Genomic DNA, 7,753 nt, shown 5'->3' with positions numbered 1-7,753 from the left:
TTAAAGTTTTTTTTTTTTTTTTTTTTTTTTTTTTTTTTTTTTTCCAGAAAGAATACTAAAGCAGTCTTGCTCTGAAAAAATTTCAACAGCCTGGGCTGATTTTTAGGCTGTGGTTCCGGTGCCTAGTTGGTCCAGTTTGAAAAGCCCTGCCTTAATTCATCTCTTAAATACATTAGCGTTATCTCTAGGTGGCAAAGCTGGGTCTTACTACCCAACCTGTCCTTCGGTGATTCATCTTAACTGTGTTATGGGTTCAGTTTCACAACATTATGAGTTCATCCAGGCTTCCTGAATCATTTATAGGGATTTTCATTTTCGCTCTCAAACTCTTACACACTTTCTCTGCTGTGAGGTTTTTTTTTTTTTTTTTTAAATATAAAGCTCAGAGTACTAAATGGCCTATGCCTGTAAAATAAAGCCCATACTTTTTTTTTTTTTTTAGATCTTTAATAAATCAGAATTCTTAAATTTGTTTTTCTTGAGAAACTAAATTTAATTTTGTAGGTCACAGAAGTAAGAAAACACCTTCATACCCAAGGATCTCAAAGCACCTCTGGTGGAAATACACAAGGTAAAGAATGTTTATTTATTTTTAAATAACTCTTTATTTCTTGGAGGAAATACTGTTTAATGGGAAAGATGTGACTAGTAACAAATAAGAGTCTAAGGCTATTTCTGGTTCTGTCAATGACTCACTTTGACTTTGGGCAAATCATCTCACCACTGTTGCTCTTTATCTGCAAAAACTGGACTTCATGCCTATGGGAGTTGCATGGCTAATCAATGCCTGGAAAATGCGTAGTGGCAGATGCTACAAAAGTGCTGAGCCTTAAAAACACAACCACCCCCACCCCCCATTTGTATTCAGTTGAGGTTGGGGTTTATTGTTATTTAACATTCGAAGGCCAACACTATGTTAAGTCCAGCGTGCTGCACAGACCAGATAATATCACTGTCCAGTAGGGATTTTTTTTTCTTTAATCTAGGATTTTGGACTTTTTTTCTTTGATTGTGGTTGGGGGTTATTTTAGAATCTAGTAGTAGATCCATACAAAAACATTAAGCTTTAAGTTGAAAACTATCGATTTGAAAATCTAAATAAACCCCCTCCAAAAAAAAAAAAAAAAAAAAAAAAAAGGCCCTCCCCTCCCCGCCAAGAAATCTCTCAAAACAAGAATTCCTCTGATGTGTGTGTGTGTGTTTCCTCCCTGCAGTTCTCCATGTTACAGTCCTTGGAGGTAGAATAGGCATAAAATACTTTCACTAATAAAATATGACAAACCGCCGGATTATACGTGGCCGATTCCCAGTGATTGCCCTGCTACACAAAGCAGAAAAGTAAATGCCATCATCCCCCTTAGAACAAAAGAACTTAGGAATAAAAAACATGGAGAGGGGGGAGAAAGCAGCAATAAATAAAGGTGAGGGAAGGACCCCGTCCCCCGCCCCTCCCCGACGCGACTGTGGGACTAAGTGTGGCTAATAAAGTGGTTCAAGGGTAGTTATTTGGAAAGGGGGCGGGGTGGCGAGGGGAGGGCGCGGGCGAGCGGCGGCCGGGGATTGCATGTTGCATTCGACTTGAGGTTGCATCTTTCTCCTGTTGCCTGGACCACGCTCCCCCATTGCAGTGCTTCCCCATTGCTTCTCTCCGCTCCTGCCCTCGCGGCTTTTTTCCCCCCTTAAAACTGCTGTTGCACTGGAGGGAGTTGGGGCCGCTCCGGAGCCCCTTTGCAGCTCTTGCCCGGGGGGAGGGGGAGTTGGGCTCGGGCCGCGGAGTTGGGGGGGCCGCAGCGGGCTCCGGCCTCGCCTCGGCTGCAGCTACATGGGAGCCGAGCTGCGGCGCTGCACCGGCCCATCATTGCGGCGGCCCCGGAGTTTGGCCGCCGCCGCTCCGTGCTCAGCCCCATCACCGCCGCCGCCGCCGCCGCTGCACTGGAGTTTGGCTGCTGCTGCCCTACTTCACTCTAGTTTAGTTTCACTCACTTTACATCCGGGTTTTTTCCCTAGGCAATGGGGGCCGCAGCACACCCCGTTCCTTAGGCAAAGTGAAATAAATTCGCCGCACCGACACGTCAAGTAGTCCGCCCGCCCGAGCGCCGCCGCGGGCCCCCGCCGCCCCCCCCGCCGCCGCCCCGCCGCCCCCGGGGGGCCCCCGTGCAGCCCGGGAGCCGCCGGCGGAGGCGAGGGGACCCGGGCCGGCCTCCGTACAACTCCGCCCGGCAGCCCCCTCCCTCCCCGCCGTGCCCCTCTACCCCGGCGCCTCCTCTCCCCCCCTCCCTCGTCCCCGCTTTTCCAGCCCCAGTCCCTCTCGCCCGGCTCTCGGGAGCGGCGGGGGCGCGCACGGCGGCGGCGGCGGCGGGCCGGCGGGGCCGCGCGGCGGGTTCCCGCGCGGGCGAGTGTGTCTGGGCCTGGGCGGAGGGATCCCCGGGCTGAGGCGGCGGAGGTGCTGCGGCCCGGGGCCGGGTGGTGAATGGGCTGGTGGTGCTCGCTGCTGCTGCTGAGAGGAGGAGGAGGAGGATGAAGAGTTGGGCTTGTTTGTCTCCCACAGTTTCTCTCCTGCTGCTCTGATTCCCCCCCACCCCTATTCCGGCCCGGGGCCTGTGTGTGTCTCTCCTGGAGGAGGAGGAGGATCCAGTTCCTCCCCCCACCCCCTCCTCCCCACCCCCCCTTGCCTGGGGAAGAGGAGGAAAGAAACAGCCCAGAGAGAGAGAGAGAGAGAGAGAGAGAGAGGGAGAGTGAGTGAGTGAGTGAGAGAGAGAGGGAGAGAAGAGGAGAGGAGAGGAGAGGAGGAGGAGGAGGAGGGAGAAGGGAACAACCTACCATCTTAACACACTAATATCTAAAAAGTGCGAGAGGCCCAGAGCAGCAGCAGAAGCAGCAGCAGCAGCTCCAGCTTCTTCCCTCCCTCCCCATGAAGAAGAGTTCCCTCCTCCTCCTCCTCCTGCTTCTCCTGCTCAGAGTTCCTGCCTCCAGCTGCCAGGGGGGACAACCAGCCAGCAGCAGGAGGGTGCAGTATCCCAGCTTTTCCATTCTCTCTTCTCCTCACTCTCCTCTCTTTTTTTTCTTGAGTAGCTCTATTTCCCCTCCCTCCCCCCTCCCCCCTCTCCCCCTCTCCCCTTCTCCCTGTCTCTCTGTCTTGTCTCTGGTGTTTGTCTCTGGGAGGAACTGGGGCTGCCTGCTTGGAGTTTGTTGTGGGGGGGAGGGAGGGGGAGGGGAGGGGTGTGTGGGAGGGAGGAGGGAAAGGGGGGGTGTTCTCGTCAGGACCCCTCAGTCAACTTGAGATTTGAGCAATAACTTCCCCTTCGGGGCGCCCCCCTGCGTGCCCTTCCTATTCCTCCCCCCCTAAAAAAAGACAATGGAAGAACCTTGTCTCCCCCTTCCTTCCCTCTGCCCTCCACCCCTCCTCAGGATAAATTGGAAGTAAGTTTATGAGCAGCCTCGGGAGCCTGGGCGCTGAGTGCAGGGCCGAAGCGGGTGACAGAGGCGGCGCACCGGGGGTGGCGGGGAGGGGGCGTCACATTGTCCCGGCGGGGGGCCGGGGAGGGGGGCCGCGGGCGGGGGCGGGGGGCGCGTAGCCTCGTCCGCCCCCTCGGCTGTCCCTCAGCCCGGGGATGGTCGCCTCGGGCCCTTCACCACCCTGACCCCCCCTCGGGATGCTGTCGGGGGGAAGTTTTTATTATGATTATTTAATTAATTAATTAATTAAATTTTTTTTTTTTTTTTTTTTTTTTTGGAAAACCATCTTGTTTGGTGACTGAGGGATCTGGTTTAAAAAAAAAAAAAAGCTGCGGCTGCTGACGCTGCCGGGCCCGAGTGTGTGTCTGTGTGTGTGTGTGTGTGTGTGTGTGTGTGTGTTGGTGCATTTGTCTTGGGTGGCCGGAGGAGCGTTGGGGAAATTCCGCTTATTCTTCTTCTTCTGCAACTTGTTATTCCGGAGAGTCTGCCTGCACCCCTCACCCCGGGGCCGGCCCTCCCGCACTCGCCCCCGCCGTCCGCGGCCGCTGGGCGCCCCCGGGACCCCGCGCGGGCCGAGGCCGGCAGGCCGCTCCGAGAGGGGCCGCGGCCGCCCCTCCCCCGCCCGCGCCCCCGCCGGGGGGGAGGGGCGCGCGGAGTGGGACTCTTTCCGTTTGGTCCAGCCCCGTCGTGCACGCAGTTCCCAACACTTCTCGTCATCCTCTCTTTGGTCTCTTTATTCTGCTGAGCGGTGCTGTTAGGATTTCTTTTTTTCCCCTGACCACGTTCGCGATGGTGGGTAGCAGCAAGGTGGCCCTGGTAGGGGAGGGGTTGATACCGAGATTGGGCACCGGGGGAAGAATGTCTCGTTTCAACTTTGTCTGTGGCTTGCACCCCCGGAGAAGGCCACACGCCGGTTGTAGGGTGCAGATGTGCTGAGAGTGATTTCTAAGTAGTTGAGTTGTTGAGATGAGGGTACGACTGCTAATGGTAGGCAGGTTTTGTTTTCATTGGTGAATCTGGTGTCATCATATTCGGGGCATATGTTGAAATATTCTTTGTTTAGGTCTTGAAGTAGAGGATCTCACTCTGCACGTCCACATTGTGTTGTTTTTAAATGATGTCTGCAAGTGTGGCTTCCTAGAATTTCAAATGTGAGTTAAGGTCCGGGCGTGTGTGGGCCTCAGCATTGGCCTTGACAGTGAACTTTGTGGCTGTGTTTTGGATTTCAGAGATTTGCCCCGTAGCTGGGGTGCAAGCTGTGCATTTTTTGTTAATAGTAGGTGTCAGGAATGTAGATGTTTAAGCTGGGGACATTAATGGAAGAGCATTCCTGTATTAATAATTGATAAGTGAATATTAGAATCAGATTAATTTGGGTTGATGAAAGTTTTTTTGTTTTGTTTTGTTTTTTCAAAAGCAGCTGTGCACTCTAGGAAGGAAGCCTTTCCATAGGCACACTTTATAGGGGTTCTTTAGGGTAGGGAGATGGAATATCTCCTTTTAAAGAGGATACTCATCAACATCTCTGGCTTCGTTGAGGGCCTGGTAAGGGGACTGAAATTGGGGCAAAGACATCTAAGTGTACTTTTCAGTGTTTATGTTGTTTGTTTACATCTGGTGTTTATCACATTTGGGCACTAGAAATAAATAGGGCAGTTTTTCTTTTTTTTTTTTTTGAAGAATAGCCCCCCCCTCCTTTTTAAGTTTCACGATTTACTTGATTTCACAGCATTGTAGGAAACTGTTACTACATTTTTACTGGAAATACTATTATTCATTTTGAGTTTGGTAAGTTCTTTCTATTCTTTTTTTCTATCTTCACTTGTGTATGGAAGCTACATTGTGGGCTTAAAGCTAGCTTATTAGGGGCCATTTAAAATGTCTGAAAACTACATATTGAGATACCAAGACATATTTGATGGCAAAGAGGAAATTTTTGTGTGCACTTATACTCCTGTTTATAAAAAAATTTCTGTACTTAAAACTTCTGTAGATGGACAACTGTTCTTAAAAGGAGCATAGTAATAGTGCAGAAAATTCTTTAAACACAAACTTCCAGCTAATATGTTAAAAATATTCCAGGTATTTTTCTTTATGTCAGACTTTTGCTTTTGCTAACATAATGGTATTTGCAATATTACTGGCATTGCTTGGATGGCCATAATAAAGTCTTTTGCTTGAGTGCTTTTGATGGCTTTTTAAGGTAGTTTTTAGATAATTTTGCAAGCTTTATTTAAGCATGTTGCCCTTTGGACTCAGGCAGGTCTTATGGAACCAGAATAGTAATAGATTAAAAAGACTCCTACCTATGCCAGATTTTCTTTTTAAGAGGTATAAGTGATGGACGGGGCCCTATTTCTTTTAAGCTTTGAAGGGTCCATCCTTTTTCCCATTCAGTCATCTGGAAGGAGCTGCCTCAGAAATACTCTTCTTCTGCTTACATGAAGAACTCTAAATGCTATCCAGCAGGAGGTGCTACAACAAGATAAAGCCAATCTCTGAATTTTGAGGGCCTTGCTACTTATTACAGTTCTCTTAGCTTCAACTTAGCAACAGGATAAACGCCTTAAAGTTCCAGAAAGATTTTAAGTAAGTCCATTTAAAAGTTCATTAATAAATTACGTTTGCAATTTGAAACTGAAATCTTTGATTGCTTTTACCTGCTTACCATATTATACAAAGTAGATTTGTTATCGTGGTAGCTTAAGAATGCCACACTTAGCTACAGAGTGCTGTTACAATTATTTAGATGTGGAGTTAGTCTTGTATTGGTGAGTGGGGAGTTGAACAGATATGGAAAAGGTGGTGTACAGTGGCTATAAACAAAAGAAGTTGGTGTGACGGTTTTGTGTCATCCCTGTAATATAAATACAGATAGGATATAGAGATATGAGATTTTGGACAGGGAAATGCTGTATGGAAAAAAAATTTAATTCCTTGTGTTTTTTTCCTCATATCTATAGACAGTGATCCTAATAGATAAATTCTTAGGCACTCAGCTTTACAGATATGTGTCATTGACGTATTTGAGTTGGCCTCCAAAGACTGAGATTCTCGAACTGTAAGTAAAGTTATATCTGTGAGTATAGGTCATTGCTGAGATGTCCCTTAGTAACACTTAACAATAACTGCATAAAGATGAAAGTTAGTTTCATAGCATTCACAGCACATGCTCCTTTGAAACTCTGTTAGTGTTAGGAGAATTGATTTATCCCTGGGAATATCATGCTACTTCAGTGCTTGAAAAGTTTTGTATCAAAGTTTTAGAAACTTAGGAATGTGTAGAAAATTTGATGAAGCTGCTTTGAATTTTGTCAGTTTTCTAGGCATAATACTGTACTTTTTTTTTCCGGTAAGATCAAATGAGATAATACATGTGAAAGTTCTTTGTAAATTGTCAGAAACCATGCAGATGTTGAGATAGGTAGCTAATTAATACATGGACAGAAATGTCTGTCTTTAAAATGTTAACGTTCTCCACATCATTTGGGAAATGAGCACATTAAAAGTGTTCCCCCAACACTATATGAATTTTTTTTTAAATGCTACTGTGGTTACCAAAAAGCTCTTTGTTACAGTTTTGAAGCTTTGTTTAAAAAATGCCGTGGAGGCAGTTTCTCATAATTCAAAAAAGAGATCATTTTTCTTTTTGTAGATCTTATGAAATGTATATCCCCCATTAAATTTTTTCTTCATTTCTTTATTGATGTGATAGTAGTTGATTTTAGTGAATATTTAAGTTCCTGGATCTTTCTATAGACTCTCCTTAACACACAAAGTAACAGATGTCACAGTTAAGGTTTTGATTGTTTTCAGGGAGTCTGCTAACTTTCTGAAAAATTCTTACTAAGTAAAGCTTTCAAGCTTGTTTCAAAGTGAAAATGTGTATCAGTATGTATTAGTATTAGGTACGTGGGTATATCATTTTGTTTTTCTCTTTTAGGGGGATGCATGAGGAAATGACTACTCAGTCTAGAAGAGTGCACTGAAATATTTTTGTGTAAAAATAACCCAAAAGTTTAAAACTTGGAGCCTTGATTTGTGGCTTTTTTAAAAGACTCTGCTTGCAAATTTGGACTAAAATAAAATAAAATACAGATAATTGGGGTCCCTGTGTTTATGAGCATATCAAAAGGTTTAGTTTCAGTCTTACATTTTAGAAGCTACTGCTCTTTATGAAATAGCCCCTTTAATTAGAAATTAAATATAGAAACTTGTTTCTGTGTGTGAGAAAAACATTTAACTGTTTAAATAAAAATGAAACCTCTCAGGGTAGTATTAACTTTTTCATCCTGTG

General features: G+C 46.4%; 1 protein-coding gene across 20 annotated transcripts in view; it reads left to right on the top strand.

The window, feature by feature from the left end:
- The first annotated feature begins 2,422 nt into the window (after positions 1 to 2,422).
- PHF21A (PHD finger protein 21A) overlaps positions 2,423 to 7,753 on the top strand; it is a 192,731-nt gene continuing 187,400 nt past the window's right edge. For 7 of the 20 annotated variants that reach the window (XM_059140858.1, XM_059140834.1, XM_059140848.1 and 4 more), the window contains exon 1: positions 2,424 to 3,007. The gene's annotated coding sequence lies outside the window, so the exon portion shown is untranslated. Of the gene's footprint in view, positions 3,008 to 3,261; positions 3,421 to 4,089; positions 4,249 to 4,278; positions 5,245 to 5,822; positions 6,046 to 6,499; positions 6,518 to 7,753 lie in introns of those variants that run through there. The other 13 variants (XM_059140793.1, XM_059140731.1, XM_059140867.1 and 10 more) reach the window with 9 other exon arrangements.

This window comes from Mustela lutreola, chromosome 1, assembly GCF_030435805.1.
Source record: "Mustela lutreola isolate mMusLut2 chromosome 1, mMusLut2.pri, whole genome shotgun sequence".
In the NCBI taxonomy this organism is placed as follows: domain Eukaryota; kingdom Metazoa; phylum Chordata; class Mammalia; order Carnivora; family Mustelidae; genus Mustela; species Mustela lutreola.
Note: the sequence above shows the minus strand (reverse complement) of the source record. Positions and strands in the feature narration are given on the sequence as shown.